General features: G+C 40.8%; 1 long non-coding RNA gene across 5 annotated transcripts in view; it reads right to left on the bottom strand.

The window, feature by feature from the left end:
* Positions 1 to 10,776, bottom strand: part of LOC135097507 (uncharacterized) — a 33,868-nt gene extending 23,092 nt beyond the window's left edge. For 2 of the 5 annotated variants that reach the window (XR_010265758.1, XR_010265755.1), the window contains exons 1-4: positions 10,620 to 10,776; positions 4,906 to 5,041; positions 3,533 to 3,713; positions 1,310 to 1,399 (exon numbers count right to left, since the gene is read on the bottom strand). This is a non-coding gene — a long non-coding RNA (uncharacterized LOC135097507). Of the gene's footprint in view, positions 1 to 1,309; positions 1,400 to 3,532; positions 3,714 to 4,905; positions 5,042 to 7,022; positions 7,195 to 10,619 lie in introns of all 5 variants that reach the window. The other 3 variants (XR_010265759.1, XR_010265756.1, XR_010265757.1) reach the window with 2 other exon arrangements.
* Positions 10,777 to 14,465: the final 3,689 nt, after the last annotated feature.

Below are 14,465 nucleotides of genomic sequence, written 5' to 3'. Positions count from 1 at the left end.
GGAAGTAATATTAAAGTTATACTTGGCGCTGGTCAGACCTCATCTAGACTACGCTGTGCAGTTCTGGTCCCCACATTACAGGAAAGATATAGGTCTATTAGAATCAGTACAGAGGAGAATGACTAAAAGGATACAGGGGATGAGGAGTATTCCTTACGAAGCGAGGTTGAAGCGGTTAAATTTACATTCTCTAGAGAGACGTAGGTTAAGAGGGGACCTGATAGAAGTCTTTAAGTGGTATAAGGGTTATAACAAGGGAGATGTAAGCAAAATTCTTAGGATCAGCAACCAGGGTAGAACAAGAAATAACGGGTTCAAGCTTGAAAAATTTAGGTTTAGGAAGGAGATAGGAAAAAATTGGTTCTCAAATAGAGTGGTAGATGAGTGGAACGGACTCAGTAATCATGTAGTTAGTGCTAGGACACTAGAGAGCTTTAAGAGAAGATTAGACAAGTTTATGGATGGGGATAACAGATGGAAATAGGTAGGTGTGTTTCATACAGGGACTGCCACGTGTAAGCCTGGTCGCTTCTTGCAGCTTCCCTTATTTCTTATGTTCTTATGTTCTTATATAAATTCGTCTATGCAGAGTCACTTGAAAGCAGTGGAGATGTGGCGTAGAAGAGTTTGCAAATATGGTCCTTAGAAGGAACATCACTGCCATTTAACAATACTCGGCTCATTAATAGTAAATAAGAATACCTATTACTACACCTGGCAATGACACCTTCACTTCATTTTCAGACTCACGAATAATTGCAAACAATGAATAAAGAATAAACTCAAATGAAGTTTCGATCTCCTCAATAATTACTACATTAGCTTGAGAAAAGTCTGTGTTTATAATTAGCACCGTCAAATATGATCATAAAGAAAAAATAAAAATTTGGTTCAACACATCGACAGTTCAGTGATCGATATAGTTCTTACTTTAGCTAAAATAAAAGAAAAAATAATACCCGTAATCCTTTGTGACCAGCTAGCAATGGTCCTAGTATGTGACACGCAGATTTGATCATGCATGTACACACAAAGTTAAATAAGTTAAAGCACCGGATGGAAGTTAAATGAACCCTTTTATTGCTTAATGTCTTTTATGTCTATTTTTTCACATTCACGAATACTTTCTAAACACTAATTGTCGTGCTTCAGACTCTTAAATAGCTTTGTAACCTCGAAAAAAACAAAATTAACCTTCCATTCTCTCTTCTCTGTGCGTCCTTGAGAATTACTTCCACCGGAAATGTTAACAAAAGCAACACAGCAACGAAAGGGTTAATGCACAAAATAATTCGATGAACAAACAAACCTTAACAATGACATCTGTACTCAGGAAGGAGCGTAAGGAGCGTGGCTGGCGGGGAGTGTCACACCTCTGTTCCGTTCCTTCCTCTTGCCTCTAAAAGAAAAAAAGGAAAAAAAAATATTGTGAAAAAAATAATTTGTAAAAAAAAAAAAAATACTTGCAGGTAAGATAAGTGCTAAAATAGAAATGAAATTGAAATTGAAAAAAAAAAAAAACTCCCAGACTACCGGAATATAAAATTAATTGATTCTAGGTGATTTGTAATACAGATTTTATCATTAAAAGAAATTAGCTTCAACGATCAGGTCAATGTTCTTATACTCTACTTTTTGTGAAGAGAGAAACATTTTCTTATTATACTATTCATGATGATGATGATAATAATAATAATAATAATAATAATAATAATAATAATAATAATAATAATAATAATAATAATAATAATAATGTTAACAACAACAACAACAACAACAACAACAACAACAACAATGAACAATAATAATACGTAATAATAATAATAGTAGCAGTAGCAGTGGCAGCAGTAATATTAGTAGTAATAGAAACAACAACACCAACAAGAACAGCAACAGCAACAGCAATATAAATCAATAAATAAACAAATAAATTAATAAATAAATAGACAGTGCAAGCAATGAACAACACGTGCATCCCCAGTGACCCCAGACACTCTGTGAAATGCGGCATCTCATTTCAAGCCAATCTTCCGCAGCTCCCGCCACGTGCCCTGCTCGGCTCTTGCGTGTTGTCCAGTGTCATGTGAAAATAGGAAACTAGGTAATAAGAGCCGAAATTGTTCGCTCTCTCCAGTAAAGGAATGGGAAAGTTGCGAAAACTTGAGAATAAAGACTGTCTCAGGAGTATGGTTAAATGTTGTACAGTGTTATATGAAAAACGATAAGTGATAAGTGAAAACTGTACCCTCTCTCGAGTAAAGAAATTGAGAAGTTCTGGAAAACTGAGAAAAGTGTTTAACGAATATTAAAAAGTTTTCAAATACTATTGTTATGTGAAAAGGTAAAATTGATAAGAAAGTTTGAATTGCACGTTCTCTCCAATAAAGAAACTGAAAAGTTGTGAAAAGTTGTGAAAAATTGAGAAAAGTGTTTCGAGAACATTGTTTGAAATGTTCAAGAAAATACTATACCAGTGCATTAGTCACACAATATAATACAATGCTCCATAAGAAATATTTGGTAAGAAAGTTGAAATCAAATGCTCACTCGAGTAAATAAATTCACGAAGTTAAGAAAAGTTAACGACAAAAATTGTCAAAGAATATTAAAGGAGTTTTTTGAAAAGAGTATAGCAATTAAAACAAACTGTGGGATGAAAAAATCTTAACAATAAAGTTGAAATTGAAAGCTCAGTCGAGTAAATAGATTCATAAAGTTTATGAAGATTGAGAAGTATGATCTTAAAAATAATGTTAAAAGTTTTCCTGAAAATAAATAAATTATTTCGAACGTTTCCATATAGACTGCTGTTAAAAGATGGTAACAAACAACAACAACAACAACAACAACAACAACAACAACAACAACAACAACAACAACAACAACAACAACACTCAAAGGAAGAAGAAGAAGAACAAGAAGAAGAACAAGAAGAAGAACAAGAAGAAGAAGAACAAGAACAAGAACAAGAACAAGAAGAACAAGAAGAAGAACAAGAAGAAGAAGAACAAGAAGAAATTATGATAATGATCATGATGGAGAATAAAGGAAATGATAAGTAGGAGGGGGAGGACAAGGAGGAGGAGGAGGAGGAGGAGGAGGAGGAGGAGGAGGAGGAGGAGGAGGAAGAGGAGGAGGAGGAGGAGGAGGAGGAGGAGGAGGAGGAGGAGGAGGAGGAGGAGGAGGAGGAGGAGGAGGAGCAGGAGCAGGAGATTCCATGACAAAATTCATCTTTTTTCTCCCATTATAATTTTCTACCTGTGTTTGGAGTTTTTAGATTGACAAATCATGACATTAATTAAAAGTTAATATTTGTAATTTACGTCCCAGATTTTTTTTCGTAACTTTTAAGTCTTTGCTATTATGACAACAATGAATTAGCTATTAGACTGCAACGTCTCTCATCTACGATCACACTTGATTAGAAACAATTGATGGATCAGGGAACGCTAATTGATTGAGTTACGGCGCCACAACAACAGGTTCATATGTCGCTGGATGGGATTACGAAACGCCATCTCTCTCAACTAACCGCCATGAGTCAGACTCGAGCAACCTTCACCTCATACCACGAGCCGTCCAGTGCACCAGAGCCAGCCAGGCAGCGGTGGTGCGTCTGTCGAGGACTTAGCACAGTCGGGGTGTAGGTGGTGGGCGCCTCTGTGGGACGCTGTGTTAAGTCGAGGACAAAATGAACGGCGTCACTTTCTTGTCTGCAACGAGGACACGAGTTATGGAGGACACGAGATATGGAGGAAGCAAGGCAGGGAGGAAAGCAAGGAAAACAAGGTGTGCGGGAAACGAAACATGAAAATATATTTCAAAACCCTAATAAGTTCCAGTAAACCTGTTAAACTGTTTCTATAATTGTGGAGACACCTCTCAAACGCACACTAACCCCTGCAAGAATCGTGTAAGCCCCAACAATTTCCGCTAAAACCAGTCATACTTTCCCCCAGAATCATGAAAACATTTTTGAAACCCTAACAACTCCCGCTAAAACCTGTAAAAACAGACTAAAGATTAGACATATATCACTTCCATTATAGCGTGTTAAACTACCACTAGAATCATGAAAGCAACCTGCAAAAACTACAAAAAAAACCAGCAGGAATCATGAAAATCCCAACAACTTCCACTAAATGCTGGCAAACTCTCACAGGCACCATGAAAACATCTTTAAAAACACTACCTTCCACAACAGCCTGTTAAACATAGTGGAGCAACACGCCAATTCAGAGACAATGTAGTCTGCGAGTGTTGCATGGATGTTACGGCGTCCCGTGTTTCCCAGAGGACCTCAGCGCTCACCAATTAGCTAAGTGAGGAACACATGACGTCACTCAAGCTTAACAAGACGTAAAGCGCGCCAGGAATGAAAGCCAAGTATCGTTCACGCTGGAGGAAGGAAGCGAAATAGCGTAATCATGATGTTATAAATTCCGCTAAACCCATTTGATGAACACTCTCATTTTCGCCCAATAGCACAGCAAGTCCCATAAACTTCAAAGCGAGGACCCAAAATATGCCTCTAATTATCCCTTTAAATGTGTCAAAGGCCCTGGTGTATTTTTAGCACGCGCATTGCTGGGGTATTTCAAACACGCAACGGGTTACGAGTACACCAGTGAACCATATTCTGAAGCGCTTCTACGCCACACCATGACTACTTCCAGAAGGCTTTAGTTGAAGTTACATGGATTTTTAAAGTTCCAGTTCTAGTGACATTAACAAGATTTCTACATTATTAATAGGAGAAACACTCTTGAAAACAGGACTAATCTTCTCTGTGACCTTTGAAAAATAGTCATAGTAAGAAAGCAAAACGTTTCAGAATAGAGACCAATGACTGGCGTGGAGTGAAAACTGATTAGTGTTGGTGGAGCGATTCCCGCGTTGCCTGACCTGAAGAATGTTGTGTGCTGGGAGGCTCAGGACGGAGGTCAGGCGTCAGTCAATTGCGGCACCGTTGAAGGAGCGAAGCGATGTACAACTGCTACCGTTAATGTTGCTGTTTCTGTTACTACTATTAGTACTGCTTCTGCGGGGAGTAAAGGTGTCATGTTGAAGTTATTCTTGGTTTCTATTCTATGTAATATAATCTTTCACACTTTAGGACGTATCTACTTAGTCTATTTCTGCCTTTCATTTCCAATTTGTTCATAAAATGCCTCCTTCTGAATTCTTATCCAAAATACGGAAACTCTATTGAGTGTACAGAAAGAAGAAAAGTAGTAATTAGTGTGTGTGTGTGTGTGTGTGTGTGTGTGTGTGTGTGTGTGTGTGTGTGTGTGTGTGTGTGTGTGTGTGTGTGTGTGTGTGTGTGTGTGTGTGTGTGTCAATGGGCTTTCCTTACTGGGTCTTGGTCATCTTTTTGCAGGGATCTTGGGGAAACCTTTGCGCTGCAGGAGGCGCAGCCATGATATCGGGAAGAAGAGAACAGCGGGAAGAAAACTGCTGTGATGACGAAGGATAGAGAAAGGAGAGAAGAGGGAGAAGAGAGGGACGGTAATAGAAAAGGAAAGATTAACGTGATAAAAATTGAAAGAATAAATAAACAAATAAATAGAAAGCAAAGAAAGTATGACGACAGTCTCTTAACAAACTGACGAATACTAATCATACTTTGACGGAACTTAGTTTATTCAGGCACTAGTAATTTTTGTCACTATGATCAAGTAACGAAAGTGGATAATAAAGGCACTTGCAGAGAGAGAGAGAGAGAGAGAGAGAGAGAGAGAGAGAGAGAGAGAGAGAGAGAGAGAGAGAGAGAGAGAGAGAAAGTGTGTGTGTGTGTGTGTGTGTGTGTGTGTGTGTGTGTGTGTGTGTGTGGAAGAAAACGAGAGCCTGGCAACAAACCATATGCATAATATTCTATACTTATCTATTATGCATTTTCTTAAGTTCTTCCACTTTGGGTAGTTTTTCAAAATGCATTCTGTCATCACCTTTGACGTGACCTGATTTGCACCCACGCACGATACAAACTGTTGGCATTTTTGCATAACTCACAAAATTACCGCAGCCTCCCCGACCACAACAGAAAACGAGGCTCCGTTCCACTGGGCGGCAGGGTGACTACGTGTTTGACTGGAGAGTTTCGAGCGGCAGAAGCTTTGGTCTAGATTACCTATGACGTCAGGCAAAGACCGAGACCCAGTTAGGCTCCCCTCCGTGCGCTTTGAAAATACCTTCCTCGCTTTACCTAGCATACAACACTACCACATAACTTCGCGTATGAGCTGAGTTTGTCATCCTTAACAACAACAACAACAACAACTACAGCTACCACCACCACACCATCAAAATTACCTCCAGAAACCACCACCACAAGCAATGACATCAAATACCACCACTACCACCACCATCTCGGCTATCACACGTGTTATCCTTCCAGTCGACCACAAGCTAAATGGTGCGAGTCGCGTGCCTTTCCTTGCGTGATTAATAAACGTGACGATGATGACTCGCAGTGAAGGAGACTTGCCCGTCGCTTCCCCAGCTGATCGAACCTTCCCACACACACACACACACACACACACACTGACAGATGATGGATGCTCCTCCGTGTCAAGTATTTATTAATAGTGTACAGAAGGACATTGATACGTGTTTGAGTGTTGGATGGGTTTTGGGCTGCAGAAGTAATGTAAAGGATTTTGTATATAGGTTTGTTTGTTTTTTTCATTCCTTTTTTCACTATGTGTGTAAAAAATAATACTAACTGACGGTTTGTTTGCAGGCGGAGTTGTAACATAAATGACATCGTATCTACGTTTGTCCGGTATTTCTTTCTTTATTTTTCACGTGTGTGTGTGTGTGTGTGTGTGTGTGTGTGTGTGTGTGTGTGTGTGTGTGTGTGTGTGTGTGTGTGTGTGTGTGTGTGTGTGTGTGTGTGTGTGTGTGTGTGTGCGAGTATACATACATACACAGCACCATCCTGCACGCGTGTAGATGCATGCACGTACAAGTATGCATATGAATCCCAGCAAGTGTGCATTCCCGACTAATTCATCACTCACTGAAACATTCATGCTCCTTTGTTCGCCTGGACGCTGCTGGGGGGATAGTGGGGGCGGTGGGCTCCCTGGACCGGATGCGGCAGGTGATGCATCGCGGCGGCGCCTTAATGGGTTGTTTAGCGCGACAAGCAGATCCCCCCAACCCCCGCCAAGCAATGCAGGGCCTCCCAATCTGCCCGGGACAAAGGCACCATTGCAGTCTTGTCTCGCTTTATGATGGTGGGAGTAATGGATGGCCGGCGTGTTTGACTGAAGAGCTGCTGGGATGTGCCTTGCTGTGAGTCTTGGGTATGGAAGGAGATAAGTTGTGTTGCTTCTTTTCTGTAATCTGTTCATGGTGTAATGGTTGAGGCTAAGGTTATCTATTGGTTGGGAAGTTGAGAAGTGATAGGGTGTAGTGTCCTGTTTGGAGTGTTGGTAAGGAAGGAAAGATTCAGGCTATGTTGCTTCGCCTCTATAATGTTATAATGTCAGTCATCATCATCATCATCGTCAGCCATATAGACACAATACAGTGCCATGCCTATACTGCATGGCACTGTAAATTTATTAAAGTTTATCAGAAATACATCACCTTTCATTTCACATTCAAAAAGGTGACGTCACATTGAGTGCGTCACATCGCTCGGCTCACTCAGATAGCCGTCACGCGCGCCCCTCCAGCCCCGCCATCTGCTTATGCAAAATGAGCCTCTTGCCTGCCTGCCTTGTGAGGAGAGCGGCGGCGTCTGTATCAGGACAATATTCTGAAACACTTCTGCACTGCACCACTACTTTCAAAAGGCTCTACGTAGTTGAAGGGACATGGGTTTTACGGGTGTTTTTAAGGTTAAAGAGACCCATTAACAAGATTTCTACGATATCAACAAGATAAACACTCTAAGAATCAGGCTAACCATTTATGTGGCCTTCGAAAATAATACTAGTAAAATTACACGGTTTTTAAAGTTGCTTTCTTCTTGAATCCACTTGAATTATACTTCAGTCTACTTGAAACCACTTGAAATTCACTCAAAACTCACTCATAAGCAACCACTGAAGAGTAACAGGGTAGAATCCACTGAAATTCCCCATAACTCACTATCGTAACTCCCCAATTCAACGTACAATGCAAGCTAACAGGCTACATTCATCCTCAGCTAATACAACACTTAATCAGGAGCGCAAGAGTCCAGCTTCCCTCGGCGCCTCTCGTCCAGCCCTTCACTGCTGTCCGGCACCTTCACTCCCTTCACTCTCCTGATTCCCTAACTCACGCCGGGCTCCTCGTTACCTTAGACTGCAGGACGTGTTTGCTCGATTAACTGGCAGTGTTGGTGCAGACGTAATTAGCGTCGCGACACACGGAATCATGTGCTCCCAGCCTCCTTACTTCACTAAGGAGGGATGTGTGTGTTGTATTGGGGGGAAATACGATGGTTTGTCTTCTTTTGTATTGGTGTGTTTTAGTGGTGACGTGTGTGTGTGTGTGTGTGTGTGTGTGTGTGTGTGTGTGTGTGTGTGTGTGTGTGTGTGTGTGTGTGTGTGTGTGTGTGTGTGTGTGTGTGTGTGTGTGTGTGTGCGTGCGTGCGTGCGTGCGTGCGTGCGCGCGCGCGCGCGCGCGCGTGTGTGTGTGTGTGTGTGTGTGTGTGTGTGTGTGTGTGTGTGTGTGTGTGTGTGTGTGTGTGTGTGTGTAGTGAGGAAGTGAAAGGAGGTCTTGTCTGGTGTTAATCTAGCGAGTTATAGAGCAGCAAAATAAATAAATAGATAAATAAATAAATAAATAAATAGATTAATAAATAAATAAATGAATAATGTAATAAATAAACATCAATAAAGTAAAAAATGAAATCAAAGCAAAAATAAAGAAAAACAAAAGAAATAAATGAGTAAATAAAAAGACCTATTATTATTATTATTATTATTATTATTATTATTATTATTATTATTACTATTATTATTATTATCATTATTAAGGCAATGGTGAGTTTCCTTCCAGTTTTCTTTATTTTTTGAGCATTCACTTACACTATTTTACGTGTAATATTACTTTTTGTCTTCTTTCATTCCTCTCCTTATATGTCTGTCTGTCTGTCTGTCTGTCTGTCTGTTTGCATGCATGTATGTATGTATGTATGTATTATTATTATGTATTCCCCTACAGTGATTAAATTATAGTTTTCCACTTAAAATATTACCTTTCTTTGCTTTTTTTTCATAGTTTTTCACATTTTTTTTTTTCTTATTTTATTGGTGGCGGCCATTGCAGGTTGAACATTCCTGTGCTGCACATTTCACGAGCGGCATTCACCTGCAGCTTGACATTTTCCCCAGAGCTTTGCATCATTTTTTGACAACTGAATCATTTTACTTTTGTCATTCATCTGGTGTTATGTTTTTGTTCATCCATGCTCTCTTTTTTTTTTTTTTTTGTTTTACCTGAACTGAATGATTTAACCTCTGTCATTCATCTGAAGCTATGCATTCTTTTTTTTATTCAGCTGTAATATTTATCATGTCATTCATCGAAATTAGGTTATCTGTTTTTTCTCAGGAGGATTATTCGACCGTTATCATTCGTATTTGTGATTTTTTCTATTATTATTTTTCCACGAAGCAATTGATTTGGCATATTCGTGTATGTGTGTGTGTGTGTGTGTGTGTGTGTGTGTGTGTGTGTGTGTGTGTGTGTGTGTGTGTGTGTGTGTGTGTGTGTGTGTGTGTGTGTGTGTGTTTCGAGTACAAATTATTTGCCTTGGTCATTCCTGTCTTATTCCGTTATATAATATATATATATATATATATATATATATATATATATATATATATATATATATATATATATATATATATATATATATATATATATTAAAGGACACCAGTGCAATATTATTGAGTGCGCGCCCTGTCAATCTAAGTTCCTCCATTGGTTCCCCGTGACATCCCTGGGAGCGGTAATTTCCTCCCCGTCAGCGAGGCGCCGCGTGCATTTCGCCCCGCCGCCAAGATAACCTACATCACACAACACTACGCAGATATTACACACTTTCTCTCTCTCTCTCTCTCTCTCTCTCTCTCTCTCTCTCTCTCTCTCTCTCTCTCTCTCTCTCTCTGTACCGAAAACAGACAACAAAAGATCAAAACTTTAGGTTCATAAAAGAAATTATGGTGAGCGGACCACGGCTTGTAAGTTTATATCATGTATTATTAGTTATTGATTCAGAAACACGGCACCAAAAAACAGCGGAAGTGTTATTCATGAGCCAGAATGCTGTTAAATTACTGCTAGAATTATGAAAACCACCGGATGGTGCCACCGTCAGGCGACTCCAGCAGCAGTTCCCCGCCGTGACTGTGACTGTGCACGTGATTGTGCACTGTCACTGTGATACGTACTGTATCCACTAATTCCCAGTGAAATAGTATATAAAAGCAGTATAATATAATTATAATAATAATAATAATAATAATAATAATAATAATAATAATAATAATAATAATAATATAAGTAATAATAATAATAATAAATAATCATAATGAGAGAGAGAGAGAGAGAGAGAGAGAGAGAGAGAGAGAGAGAGAGAGAGAGAGAGAGAGAGTTTAGCATGTTCGTCTCACCTTTGGTAAGCCGCCACGCATCCACGACATCCTGCCACGCATCACGCTAAGCCGGGACGCGCCGCACCTCTCAGCCCCTATTAACACAACTCCCCCCCCGCAATGTAAACCAGTCCTGCTAACGCCACGACGCTAAGGCAAGACTCAAGCTGCTCCCCGCCTGTCTCTGAACCATATTCCGAGACGCTTCAAAGGCTGTAGTTGAAGTGACACGGGATTGTATGTTAGGTTATGGTTCTGGTGCTACATTAACAATATTTCAACACTATTAACAGGAGAAACACTCTTGAAAGCCAGGTTTCTGAATACAGGCTTTCATTATTATCATCATTATCACTTTTATCATCCTCGTCATTACCTTTGTGCTCCATTGCAACTCCACGACCTAAGTCTTCTGCAGTAATTCTCCACTTATGCCCACCAATCACCTCCTCCCTTAATGAATCAGTCAGGTTAGGTTACGCTGGGAAGAACGAAAGGAAGGAAAAATGAAACAAAGAAAAGAATCACCACCATCGCCACCATCACCACCACCACCACCACCGCTAAGTGTCCCGCAGTAATTCACCACTTATATCCACCAATCATTCATCTCCTCCCTCAGTGGATCGATTAAGTAATAATTCTCTTCCAGTTCACACAGACTGAGGATAATTAATGCCAAGCCCTTGTTCTTTTACTTCTTTTTCTCCTGTACCTTCGCTCTCCATGTGGCGAGGTCTAACTTTACACCAGTTCGTCCTGTCCTCCGCGGCTCATATGCATAATACAGCCTTGTTTTCATTTATATCTAAGTATTTCCATATATATTCATTCTCTCTCTCTCTCTCTCTCTCTCTCTCTCTCTCTCTCTCTCTCTCTCTCTCTCTCTCTCTCTCTCTCTCTCTCTCTATATATATATATATATATATATATATATATATATATTTCTGTTTGACTTACTTATGGAAGTCTCACTGGCCTGGGAGCAGATCTGAAAAGATTAAAAATATACTTAGTAGTGGAAACAAACTTGGGAAACAGTTTTGTTCTTTGGTGGATGGTTGGTAGTAATACTATGGAGGAGGAGGAGGAGAAGAGAAGGCGGAAGAACAGGAGACCCTAAAAGAAAAAAAAAACACCACCACAACCACCGCCAACACCACTACCATCATCACCACCAACACCACAGCCACTACCACCATCACCACCACCACTAATACTTCAAAGAGCCTCATTAACACCTACTAGTTCGCGAGGGTTGATACTAGAGGGAGAGACTGGTGGGTGTCTAGGAGCAGTGTGTGAGCGTCTCTGTTCCTTCACAGATTGAGCCCCGGGCGTGTCTCAGCGGATCCCCAGTAAGCAATACTAACCGCGTTACTGCCACGGCATCCATTTATATATTGATGAGGGTGTTCCCGGCATGTTCTACACTCTGTGGATGCTGCAGCAGAGACGCCCAAGGCCTAGCCCAGACCAAGATGCCTTGTATCGAAACAGTTGCTCAACGATGTGTCTGGAGTGTTGCAAAACAATGTATCTGGAGTGTTGCGAAACAGTTGCTCAACAACTGAGCAACAATAAGCTACGTGAGACAATACATCTGCGTGATACGGTACTATTTTTTGCATTTTATCAGACTTTTTCCCTTCTCTCCTGCTAGTGCAACTTCTCCTGTAAAAAAAACGTAGAAATTTCACTTATGAGTGTAATGTAGATTCCATAAATTTTTCTGTATTCAATCTCACTATTTCCCTCAAGACCCTTAACAGCACGAGCCAGCAAACCACTGAGTCGAACTGACCAGTGACAACCAGATGATGAGTCGTGTTGCCAGCAACACTGTATCGTCTTTTCCATATCCAGGGGGAAACACAGAAACACATTACGGCAACAAATTTGGATTGTTGCTCAACTATTGAGCGACCTTTCAGATACATTGTTGTTGGACGTTTATCAACAGTTCCGAAATATTTTTTGATTTGTTGATCGTCTGTTGTGAGCAACAATGTATCTTGGTCAAGGACAAGGTTTTAATAATAAGACAATAAGTAGTTCACTCTCATTTGCTATAACTGTCGTTTAAATACACCACACACACACACACACACACTCACACACAGGTAGGTGGTCAGCTGAATGGGCAGTTGGATTGGTGGGTGGATGATCTGGTGTGTAGATGCGTGGGTGGATGGGTATGTGTGTGTGTAGGTGGATGGCTGAGTGGATGGGTGAGTGGAGGGTGTGGGTGAGGTGCGGATGGTGGGTTTAGTGTAGACGAGTGGATGGGTGGGTGGATGGATGGAGAAGTGTTTGGGAGGATGAGTGTGAATGAGTAAGTTGTTGGAGGGTCAGTGGACAGTGGATGGATGGCTGGATGGATTAGTGGGTGCTGGTGTCTTATATCGAATATTTTGAAGAGGCTACAGTGAAAGTTATCGGCGCATTCAAGGATTTTCTTTTTCTTTATAATTCTATAAATTGTTTCACAAATAGTTGTTTACCCAGGCAGGAAGCAACCATTCCGTAGCATCTCCAGCTCCTTAACCAATCCCGTAACATTGCTACTCCTTAGCGTGCCTCGTAACATTTCCACCCTTTTTTAAGATACCAGTAACATTCCAAACCCTTTAAATACAGCCCAGTACCTTTAATAACCTTTTAGCGGGCCCCGTAACATTTCCACCCCTTAGCCTGACCCATGATGTTCCTCGCCCCGTAAGGTTCACCACTAAAAGGGCTCAAGGGGTCGCAAGATTAGATTTCCAGTGCCCGGATTGACGGTGATCTGCCTGGATGTAACGTCATTAACGCACACTAATGGACTGGAAGCTGCGTATTACAACGTCTGCACTCAGAGGCCGACGCTCCATCTCCCCCCCCCGGTCTGCCTGTCTGTCTGTATGGGTCTGTGTTTGTCTTTGTTTGTCTTTGTTTGGTTCTATTCCTATCTAAGTTTGTTTCTGTGAGTGTCACGTGACTGCTTCTCTCTGTCTCTGTCTTCATGCCCCTGTTTCTGTTTTTGTTTTTGTCACTGTATATCTCTGTTTGTTTCTGTCACTGTCTCTTTTTGCCTGCTCGTTAGTTATTTTGTCTCTATTTATATTTGTGTATCTCTGTCTAAATGTTGTGTCAGTCTGTTCGTCTGTACTTGAATACATCACTAGAACAAATTTGTTACAAAAAGAGCGGTAGATTTTTGCTCTTTCTCTCCTACATTCCGAGTTCTGTTTCTCTCTTTCTGTGTGTGTGTGTGTGTGTGTGTGTGTGTGTGTGTGTGTGTGTGTGTGTGTGTGTGTGTGTGTGTGTGTGTGTGTGTGTGTTTACGTATTTACATGTTAACAGGATTGAGTCAAACTCGTAATGTCCCGCTTTTTAATATCAAATGATCATACTTTTTCCTTTAAATTTATGTATATTGTTTGCATACACACACACACACACACACACACACACACACACTTTGAATGAAGCTAAAACATTTCCTTGCTCGCCCCAATTAGATCTAAAAAGTTCATTGAGTCATCAGCATTTCAACACTTCCTCCTTGTCCAGCAACACGCAGGAGCTTTGGTGTGTCATTACCTTCCTCTGTCCCCTCACTCGTGTCTCAAGTGTTGGCTGACTGACACACTGACGGCAGGTAGAGGCCAGTTGTCAGCGTCAGTCACCCCATAGCACTGTCCGTCTGTCTTACCTCCTAAAGTTGTGTGTTTTTCCTTTAGTTTCTGCATAGGAAAATTAGGTTAGAATAGGAGAAATTCATGCTGATGCTCGAGTCAATGATAGACGGGTGTTGTTTTCTTTAATTATTCAACTTTACTTCTGTTCTTTGTCAGTGTCACATCCTAAAGTTGGACTGTG

This window comes from Scylla paramamosain, unplaced genomic scaffold (genome assembly GCF_035594125.1).
Source record: "Scylla paramamosain isolate STU-SP2022 unplaced genomic scaffold, ASM3559412v1 Contig23, whole genome shotgun sequence".
In the NCBI taxonomy this organism is placed as follows: Eukaryota; Metazoa; Arthropoda; class Malacostraca; order Decapoda; family Portunidae; genus Scylla; species Scylla paramamosain.
The sequence above is the reverse complement of the archived record's forward strand: the minus strand, read 5'-3'. Positions and strand labels throughout refer to the sequence as shown.